The sequence below is a fragment of the Frankliniella occidentalis genome, unplaced genomic scaffold (genome assembly GCF_000697945.3).
Source record: "Frankliniella occidentalis isolate FOCC.00 unplaced genomic scaffold, Focc_3.1 Scaffold86, whole genome shotgun sequence".
NCBI classification, from domain to species: domain Eukaryota; kingdom Metazoa; phylum Arthropoda; class Insecta; order Thysanoptera; family Thripidae; genus Frankliniella; species Frankliniella occidentalis.
Window position 1 is genome coordinate 252007 of NW_026267215.1, and position 10570 is coordinate 262576.

General features: G+C 56.9%; 1 protein-coding gene across 3 annotated transcripts in view; it reads left to right on the forward strand.

Moving 5' to 3' along the window:
• Positions 1-1987: 1987 nt before the first annotated feature.
• The window catches only part of LOC113214695 (uncharacterized), a 161014-nt gene continuing 152431 nt past the window's right edge, over positions 1988-10570 (forward strand). For 2 of the 3 annotated variants that reach the window (XM_052269211.1, XM_052269213.1), the window contains exon 1: positions 5374-5576. The gene's annotated coding sequence lies outside the window, so the exon portion shown is untranslated. Of the gene's footprint in view, positions 2512-5373; positions 5577-10570 lie in introns of those variants that run through there. The other variant, XM_052269212.1, reaches the window with a different exon arrangement.

Consider the following 10570-nt stretch of genomic DNA (forward strand, 5'->3'; position numbering starts at 1 on the left):
AGAGGGTACCCAGCAAAATTTATTTTTTTTGAAACACCCTACCGTGGGCACACCTATGGCCAACCTGTGGCCACCCCGTGGCCACCCCTACGTCCGACACCGTGGCCACACACCCAGCCACCGCTGCAGCCAGCCCGAGCCAGCTCCGGACACCCCCCGTGGCCCCATCACGTAAGCTGCGGCTGTGCCCTGTGCCAGAGCAGAGCCCGCCCGGTCCGGGCAGCGCAGGTTGGTTCAAAACCTCCAATTTAGGGCACTTCTCGCGTAAAAAGTTGCTTTTTTTTGTCTGAGCGTGTTCCTTATACTTTTTACTACGGGAAACGATAGTCGGCACGTTACATTTTGTTGGTTTGTAGGGTGTTCAGGTCCCTTGAACATATTGAACACTTTAGGACCTAATGTTCCACTTCTGACCACTTTCCCGGGCGCTGGGGGTAACTTTCCGAGGTCGTAGATAGCTCAAAATGATGGCAAACTCATCACGAACACGATGCAAAAGAAAAATCCCGAAAATTCGGTCTAGAAGTCGGTCAAATCGGCAGAGGAAGAGCGAAAACGGGAGAAAACGGGCGATCTGTGTTGCGGGTTGCCTACCCGGACCTCCCGTAAGGCGCCATGGGAAATTTGGAGGCTTATAAAATCTTCCCTAAGGGAAATTTTTTTTGCCTCTGCGGGTCAAATCCTTTATTTTGCCCATAAGTACCCCCCTGCCAAGTGGCATCGCTTGACACAAATTTGCCGTTTCCGAAAATGTAGACCGGGCACTACAGTGCGACGAGACCGGCAGATCTTGCCAAATCACCACCGCCGAGGGCCGGGGCCGGGGCCGGGGGCCCTGCCCGCCAGCCCGCCGCCGCCCCCGCACAGGGCAGCGCAGGAGCAGCGGGGGCCCTCCATGTGTGGGCGGCCCGGGCAGCCATAGGCCGCACATCCAGGACGCCGCAGCGCTGACGCCGCCGCCGCCGCTGACGACGACTTTCCGAAAAGGTCAAACCTATCAGCGAGGATATCAACATTCCAGGAAGGCGAAATCATGAGAGAGAGAAACCCTAAAACCCTCCGGCACGGCCGACAGCCAGAGTGCCGCAAAACAGGCAAATTAGGCCGATCGCCGAGGCCGACCCGCGGCCTGAGCAGGCGTGCACAGGCCGCTGTGCGGCCTCGGCGATCGGCCTAATTTGCCTGTTTTGCGGCACTCTGCCGACAGCCCTGCCCTCCTGCCGCTGCGGCATCGCGCCGCTGACAGCCGCCGCCGTCGGCCAATAAAACAAGTCCCGGGTGCATTTCACCTCGTTCATGAATGCGCCTCCGAGGACGCCTCTTGTTGTTGTTGCGATAAACCTGATGTGTTCGGGGAGGTCCCTGAGTCACTGCAAAGGCAAAGAATGCGGGCGATTAGACAAGGACCAAGAGCGGTGCACTGGCGCTGCACTTGGGAGGGTGAGGAGGGAGGAGGGAAGGGAAGATAGTGGCGCCCAGCGGGGCGGGGCGGCGCTTCATCAAATGGGGAAAATGAAAAGTGAGTTCATAGGGATGGGGATGGTCCCCTCCGGGAGGTCCAGACCAGCCCCAGCAGCCGCCAAGCCGCCACCCGAGTGTCACCCGGGAGCACGCTCCAGCGCCACCAACTCCTCCCTGGCCGCCTCAACACCTCGACTTGCACGTGCACGATAGCCTGAGAGTCCATTGTGACCTAAAATTGTGCGACGAACGGGGTAGTGGGGAAGTGCAGATAGTTGCCAAAAGTCATTTTCTGGGTAAGATATCGCACCCCCTTGTGGGGGCGTGGTGGTGGCGGGGCGGGACGGGGCGTGGCGGGAGGCGCGGTGGTCCACCGTGGCGGGGCGGGTGGCGGGGCGGGTAGGGGCGGAGGTCCGGGTCGGCCTGGCCCGGGCCGGGGGCCGGCCGTAGCTGTAGGCCCGGCGGCCTGGCCGGCGCGGCGCGGCTGTGTGGCCCGGCCGGCCTGCTGGCGCCAGTCTCCCTCTTGTTGCCTTGCGGGCCGCTGCTCCGCTGCTGCTGCTCCGCACAGATCCGCTCCGCTCGCTCTCCGCTGCGTCGCGCCGCACCGAGCGCGCTCTGCGGCACGTCGTGCAGACCCTCGTCCTGCTCGGTCTCGGGCCCGACCACGGTCCGGCTGGCTCGACCGGTGCCCCGCCAACGAGTGCGTGACCGTGCCCCGCGCCGCGCGCCCGCAACCTCCACCAAGGAGCCCCGAAAGGATTACCCCACGCCGACAGCCGCGGCCTCGGCCACGGCCGCTACGACAACGACCTCCGCCACGTCCTCGGCCCGGAGGGCATGAGTCCCGATGAGTTAAGTGAAGCAAGTGAGGCGTGCAGTGCAGTGAACTTGACTCCCCCGCGGCGGGGCCGGCCCGGCCCGGGCCTCTGCCCCCGGCGCGGCCCCGGTCAGGGCCTCGGCCCGGACACGCCGACATGATGGCCCGCCTGATGCCCGGCCTAGGCCTCCTCCTGCTGCTGCTCACCGCCCTGGCTGCCGAGACCATAACAGGTGAGTGACGAGGCCGCACCGGCCATGTCCGAGGCCCGTTCAAGTGGAGGCACAAAACTAGCGAGTCCGATTTGCACGGCTGTCATGGGGGCGAGGCGAGGCCGTTCCCTCCAGGGGCGCCGTCCAGGGGCGCCGTTCGTTTTCTCTCTCCGACATTCTTGGGCCCGCACCTGTTTGACGTGGTGCTGCTAGTCGTGCCGGGCACGGGCCGCGCACACGCCCAGGGGCTTCTGAGTGCGGGCGAAAGGGAGGGAGAGAGAGAGAGAAATGAGGGGGGGGGGGGATATGGGGGAGCGAGAGAAAATAAAGAGAAAGAATGAGAGAGGATGTCGTTAAGGCCCATGAGTACTGCACCCGGAGCACTGTCACCGAGACTGTCACCCCATGTGTGTATACAGACAGTTTGTGTTATGTACATTGATTTTTAGATGACAATAGTTTATATTGCAAATCAATGGTAAGGTATAAAAAAACTTACTTTTTTTCACCACTGCGGTAAGACAGGTTATGCATTCTCTTTTCGAATAGCAGTGTAGCTGTAGCAAGGGCTCTGGTAGTTCTCGTCTTTTGCGATGCAGTGCTACATACTACATGCTTCTTAGAAATGCGCAAAGTTCGATTGCCAATCACTTGATCCGTGTGTAGATAGATAGAAACCAAGCCCCTCATTAGTGACAAAAATAAATAATCAAGTTGCCCCACACAATTAGGGTCGGTTTCCCGTTGTCCGTCACTCCACTCTCTCTCCCTCTCTTTCTCTGCCGCCCGTCACCGAAGCAGACGGGCTTACAGATGTATAGGTAATTAAGTCGAGGAAACTTGTGAGTCGGCCTCTCTGTTTCCCGGTAAGGCGCCGCCGCTGGTCGCTGGCTTGGCTCAGCTAGTGGCGCCCGGGCCGGTCAGCGCCGGTCAGTCGGCCGGTTCGGCTCGCCAAACTCGGCTCGGCTATGGTTTAATCATTTTCGTGTATATAATGTTGGCGGAAGTGTCGTTCTCTGACCGAACGTTCTGTGGTCGTGTCGGTCAGACCATGGTCGGATCTGACTGGCCTTGACCCACCGAAAGGCTGCCGGGGCCGGGCCGGCGCCGGGCGCACAGCCGGGCCGTCCGCGTCGTCCGCCACTATCTGCGGCAAGGAGCCCCTCGCGCGCCCGGCCCGCGCACGGCTGCAAACACACCGACCATCGCGTTGTGGCTGAGTCTGAGTCTTCTGTCCGCAAAGTCAAACAAAATAAGCTGTGGATATACTGTACCGCATTGCAGGCGTGCGGGCGGGTTGCCTACTCGCACGGGGCCATAGGCGCGCCGCGCGCCGTGCAGCGACGAGACGAACCCGTATGAATGAAATATTAGCCCGTGACACGTTCTGGGGATCGAGTCTTCCCACCCACACTTCCGAGTGCATCAGCAGCAGCTGATCGTTCTTTGAGTGGGATAAGATGAACCCCGGCCTGAGGTCAATGACAAAAGCCTATGAAAGCCGGTGACTTCCGCTGTACGACTCCTGGTCGTAACTCGGGCGAGCGGGCCGTGGAGATGCGCGGGTCTCGGTGCGCTGTTGCTCCAGGATCAGGATGAGTCCAGCCAGCCGGGCTGCCCGTCCCTGTCCGTCCGTCCGTCCGTCCGTCCGTCCGTCCGTCCGTCCGTACGGTCGGTTTGATCTCGGCTCAACTCAGCTCGACTGATTGGCAAATGAAGCGAAGCCGCGCAGCCGAGCTTCGCACAACAGGCTAAAGCGGTTGCCGCGCTCAATGGCGCCCCATTCAAAGTGGGCATAAAAATCGGCGCACATAACCTCACCTCCCGCTGCGGAGCATGCGGAGTGCGGTGCGGGGCCCCTTTGCTTCTCATTCTTATTTTGAGCCGTCTTCATAATCGTCAATATCCCGGAGTCTGCTATAAACCTTATTTGCCCCGGCGCGGATCGTCGCGCTGCGGAGCGGAGCGGCGTCTCTTTCATCATCGCCATGCGACCCGCGGTGCATTCCGCCCCATGTTCATCAGTTTTTATTCCCTTTTTGACCGAATATGATTTTTATTATTTATCGTGCGGACATAATTATGACAGTGTAGAGGAGACACGCGGCAAATGTGTTGCCTGTGTGGTCGACCAAATTAGTCAGAGATAATTACCTCCTAAGCCGAAAAGTGTTGCCACACACACGGAGAGTGGGGTTCAAATCCCCGCAGCGACGGGGCTCTGTTTGTTTTTCAGATTTTACGATTTTCTCACCCAAACCAAATGATTCGCCAAGGCAGCATTCCTGTCGAAGGTTGGCCTGGACTGCCTTGAGATTACATACATTGCAGGGAGGACGGGCCTCTTCGTGGGGGGTCTACAGGAGAGCAGCGGGCAGAGGGAGCGGTGGGGAGAGGGGAGGGTAGGAGAGGAGAGAGGTTGTTTACTCTGACTGGCGTCATACGACTGCCGGTTGATCGAATCGAAATTACGTGGATACTTTTCTTCTTCTTGTTCGTCGAGTCAGACACTATAAAAGGAAATGAGAAATAGAGAGGCAAAGAAAATGAGATTTTAGCAGATTGGCGATGAGTAGTACTTAACCTTTTTCCGACATAAGAACCACATTCAGCTCAAGTGGAGTTTAGCTCCAGTCCCGGCGAGTGAGCCGGAGCCTGCCCTCGCTCACTGCACACGGTTGGTTTTGCGCCCGTTTTGACCTAAAGCTGTCGACTTCGATATATGACAACCACCGTCCTACGCATAACTTTCATCATCAGAAACAGGATTAGCCACGGCCACTGATTTGCATTGAGGTCCACGGAGGCCGCCCTTGCTGTTCGACTTGTTTTGGTCTTGCAATGACCTCCGCCACGTCCTCGGCCCGGAGGGCATGAGTCCCGATGAGTTAAGTGAAGCAAGTGAGGCGTGCAGTGCAGTGAACTTGACTCCCCCGCGGCGGGGCCGGCCCGGCCCGGGCCTCTGCCCCCGGCGCGGCCCCGGTCAGGGCCTCGGCCCGGACACGCCGACATGATGGCCCGCCTGATGCCCGGCCTAGGCCTCCTCCTGCTGCTGCTCACCGCCCTGGCTGCCGAGACCATAACAGGTGAGTGACGAGGCCGCACCGGCCATGTCCGAGGCCCGTTCAAGTGGAGGCACAAAACTAGCGAGTCCGATTTGCACGGCTGTCATGGGGGCGAGGCGAGGCCGTTCCCTCCAGGGGCGCCGTCCAGGGGCGCCGTTCGTTTTCTCTCTCCGACATTCTTGGGCCCGCACCTGTTTGACGTGGTGCTGCTAGTCGTGCCGGGCACGGGCCGCGCACACGCCCAGGGGCTTCTGAGTGCGGGCGAAAGGGAGGGAGAGAGAGAGAGAAATGAGGGGGGGGGGGATATGGGGGAGCGAGAGAAAATAAAGAGAAAGAATGAGAGAGGATGTCGTTAAGGCCCATGAGTACTGCACCCGGAGCACTGTCACCGAGACTGTCACCCCATGTGTGTATACAGACAGTTTGTGTTATGTACATTGATTTTTAGATGACAATAGTTTATATTGCAAATCAATGGTAAGGTATAAAAAAACTTACTTTTTTTCACCACTGCGGTAAGACAGGTTATGCATTCTCTTTTCGAATAGCAGTGTAGCTGTAGCAAGGGCTCTGGTAGTTCTCGTCTTTTGCGATGCAGTGCTACATACTACATGCTTCTTAGAAATGCGCAAAGTTCGATTGCCAATCACTTGATCCGTGTGTAGATAGATAGAAACCAAGCCCCTCATTAGTGACAAAAATAAATAATCAAGTTGCCCCACACAATTAGGGTCGGTTTCCCGTTGTCCGTCACTCCACTCTCTCTCCCTCTCTTTCTCTGCCGCCCGTCACCGAAGCAGACGGGCTTACAGATGTATAGGTAATTAAGTCGAGGAAACTTGTGAGTCGGCCTCTCTGTTTCCCGGTAAGGCGCCGCCGCTGGTCGCTGGCTTGGCTCAGCTAGTGGCGCCCGGGCCGGTCAGCGCCGGTCAGTCGGCCGGTTCGGCTCGCCAAACTCGGCTCGGCTATGGTTTAATCATTTTCGTGTATATAATGTTGGCGGAAGTGTCGTTCTCTGACCGAACGTTCTGTGGTCGTGTCGGTCAGACCATGGTCGGATCTGACTGGCCTTGACCCACCGAAAGGCTGCCGGGGCCGGGCCGGCGCCGGGCGCACAGCCGGGCCGTCCGCGTCGTCCGCCACTATCTGCGGCAAGGAGCCCCTCGCGCGCCCGGCCCGCGCACGGCTGCAAACACACCGACCATCGCGTTGTGGCTGAGTCTGAGTCTTCTGTCCGCAAAGTCAAACAAAATAAGCTGTGGATATACTGTACCGCATTGCAGGCGTGCGGGCGGGTTGCCTACTCGCACGGGGCCATAGGCGCGCCGCGCGCCGTGCAGCGACGAGACGAACCCGTATGAATGAAATATTAGCCCGTGACACGTTCTGGGGATCGAGTCTTCCCACCCACACTTCCGAGTGCATCAGCAGCAGCTGATCGTTCTTTGAGTGGGATAAGATGAACCCCGGCCTGAGGTCAATGACAAAAGCCTATGAAAGCCGGTGACTTCCGCTGTACGACTCCTGGTCGTAACTCGGGCGAGCGGGCCGTGGAGATGCGCGGGTCTCGGTGCGCTGTTGCTCCAGGATCAGGATGAGTCCAGCCAGCCGGGCTGCCCGTCCCTGTCCGTCCGTCCGTCCGTCCGTCCGTCCGTCCGTCCGTCCGTACGGTCGGTTTGATCTCGGCTCAACTCAGCTCGACTGATTGGCAAATGAAGCGAAGCCGCGCAGCCGAGCTTCGCACAACAGGCTAAAGCGGTTGCCGCGCTCAATGGCGCCCCATTCAAAGTGGGCATAAAAATCGGCGCACATAACCTCACCTCCCGCTGCGGAGCATGCGGAGTGCGGTGCGGGGCCCCTTTGCTTCTCATTCTTATTTTGAGCCGTCTTCATAATCGTCAATATCCCGGAGTCTGCTATAAACCTTATTTGCCCCGGCGCGGATCGTCGCGCTGCGGAGCGGAGCGGCGTCTCTTTCATCATCGCCATGCGACCCGCGGTGCATTCCGCCCCATGTTCATCAGTTTTTATTCCCTTTTTGACCGAATATGATTTTTATTATTTATCGTGCGGACATAATTATGACAGTGTAGAGGAGACACGCGGCAAATGTGTTGCCTGTGTGGTCGACCAAATTAGTCAGAGATAATTACCTCCTAAGCCGAAAAGTGTTGCCACACACACGGAGAGTGGGGTTCAAATCCCCGCAGCGACGGGGCTCTGTTTGTTTTTCAGATTTTACGATTTTCTCACCCAAACCAAATGATTCGCCAAGGCAGCATTCCTGTCGAAGGTTGGCCTGGACTGCCTTGAGATTACATACATTGCAGGGAGGACGGGCCTCTTCGTGGGGGGTCTACAGGAGAGCAGCGGGCAGAGGGAGCGGTGGGGAGAGGGGAGGGTAGGAGAGGAGAGAGGTTGTTTACTCTGACTGGCGTCATACGACTGCCGGTTGATCGAATCGAAATTACGTGGATACTTTTCTTCTTCTTGTTCGTCGAGTCAGACACTATAAAAGGAAATGAGAAATAGAGAGGCAAAGAAAATGAGATTTTAGCAGATTGGCGATGAGTAGTACTTAACCTTTTTCCGACATAAGAACCACATTCAGCTCAAGTGGAGTTTAGCTCCAGTCCCGGCGAGTGAGCCGGAGCCTGCCCTCGCTCACTGCACACGGTTGGTTTTGCGCCCGTTTTGACCTAAAGCTGTCGACTTCGATATATGACAACCACCGTCCTACGCATAACTTTCATCATCAGAACAGGATTAGCCACGGCCGCTGATTTGCATTGAGGTCCACGGAGCGGGGCTGTGGCTGTGGCCTAGCCCGGCCCGACCGCCCTTGCTCGCGCTGTTCGACTTGTTTTGGTCTTGCTGTTCGTTGGATAGGACCCTAGAGACATATGCAGAGCTCGCACGAAAGGACATTATGCGGACCGTGGGACCCTTGGTATTATTTGAGTCGTAAACATTCACGACTTAACACTACTTTTCCGAGTCTAGGAAAAACACTAGCCAAAAGAGAACTACTACAGTGTCTAGGAAGCTGTATCTCAAAGTAACTATAGAAACGGGGAGAGGGCGGCAGGGGGAGGCAGAAGAAGGCTGTTTGCGCATGGCTTCTCACCTGCTCAGCCCGTGGAGGCCGGGCACGGGTACGCCCTGGGGCCGCGGGTCGATGATTAGAAGTCGGATCTTCCTCTCGGATACGGTCTCCTCCAGCCAGGGTCCGCAGTACGCGCTGAGCGCCAGGTCAGTGCTGGCGTCCTGCAGGCGCGGCAGGCAGAGGCAGGGCCAGCGACATGGTGTTTGGTCACTTGAGGGACTTCAGGGGACCCTTAGGGACCCTCTCTACGAGGTCATCAGCGTAGCATCCACCGTCTGGCTGCAGCCCCACTGGAAAAACAAACAACTCGTCTGGCCGGCCTCTCTGTTGTACCGTAAGTGGTAAAAGAATTTTCTTTGCAGGGTTAGATGTGTCTTGACACAAAGAATTTAGAATCCCCACAGATTTTCGTTAAAATCAAAACTGCAGATTTAACAGCCATTTTTCTCTGAAAATCGTCCGACTTTAGGGCACTTGACTGTACGAAAACTCCCGTAATTTTCCTGTACGGTCTGTTCCGTGGTCAGATTCCTTGGAGCCCGGGCCGTGGCGACACCAGCAGGAAAAGGGCGCTCACGGGCGTTCCTGATAGGCTGCCGATACGAGCCGATAGCCGATAACCAATCACGGGCGAGCTGTGAAAGGCTTGCGCTATCTCTCCCCCACCTCTCTCCGTCTCTCTCCCGATGCCTCTCTCCCGGCCGGGGGCCCCCGCAGCAGGGGCGTCGGAAGTATCGGTCAGGGTGTGCAAGGAGCACACCCCAAAAAATGCTGGGGTGTGCGCAGCACACCCCAGAATGTGCCGCGCACACCCCGGTTTTACGGGAATAAATTGGGCCAGCAGGCCAGCAGAAGCATTCACAAGGTGAAGGTTCTATTCGGTGGTTTAATATGGTATTAAGAAACCGCTAATACTCGCAAGTTTTTCGATTTTTTACGCACTTGTTGGCACAGTAAATATGATCTAGTGTCGCCAGCTATTGTTCCTGGAAGGTGGGCATACCAGCGTGGCTTGCAAAGTTGCTCTGCAGACATGCAGGAGTCACTATCTGGCCAAAAAAATGACAATTCTCCCCAGTCCTAGCAGCGTAAAGCACAGAAAATCGTTCAAAACAGTCCATTTTTGAGTGTTTCAGGCCGTTTTCGTCTTCCGGGGGTCATCAAAACGCACCCGAAAATATTTTTACGGACACCTTCTGATTCCTAGCAATCAGAAGGTTTTTGAGCTAACGCCGGCTAAAATTGCCCAATTCTTTAAAAAGTTGAAACTCTTGCACAAAACGTTAACATTTCTTCAACTTTGAGCTCTACTCGCGTACTTGAATTTTTCGAAATTTGGAAAACACCGAGACAAGTATTCCTTTTTTTCAACAAAGACTCGATCTAAAGGTAGTGTTGTGCGCAATTTTTCATTAATTTTTTTTTAGGGCAAGACACTAACTTTAAACGGGGGGGAGGGGGGGGGGAGGGACATAAGTGGTCAGCCTATCGAGCACACCCCAGCGCCAGACACTTCCGACGCCGCCGCCCCGCAGCCCCCGCCCCCGGGCCGGCGCCGCTTCGGCCGCGCAGCCCGAACCGTGCCGAGCCGCGCTCCGTGACGGGACGGGCGCCTCGATAGCTTTCCAATAACCAATCGCAGAGGGGCCGACCGGCAGTAGGGCCCCCACACCGTGGCCCCCACCCAGCGCGGCTCGCCCCGGCCTGGTCGAGCGCGGAGCTGGGAGTGAGAGATGTTTCATATTTTATTATTCAATTTTGGTTGCACAAGAAGACTATGTAGAGTCTTATGGTAGTACATCAATGTGTTCAGGTCGATGGTCGCTGAAAAATAGAAAAATAATTTCTTTTGTTCGGTCGTTGTTTCCCTCCTCCGTGTCAATTTACAGTAGTTTCTTGATTTTGTAAC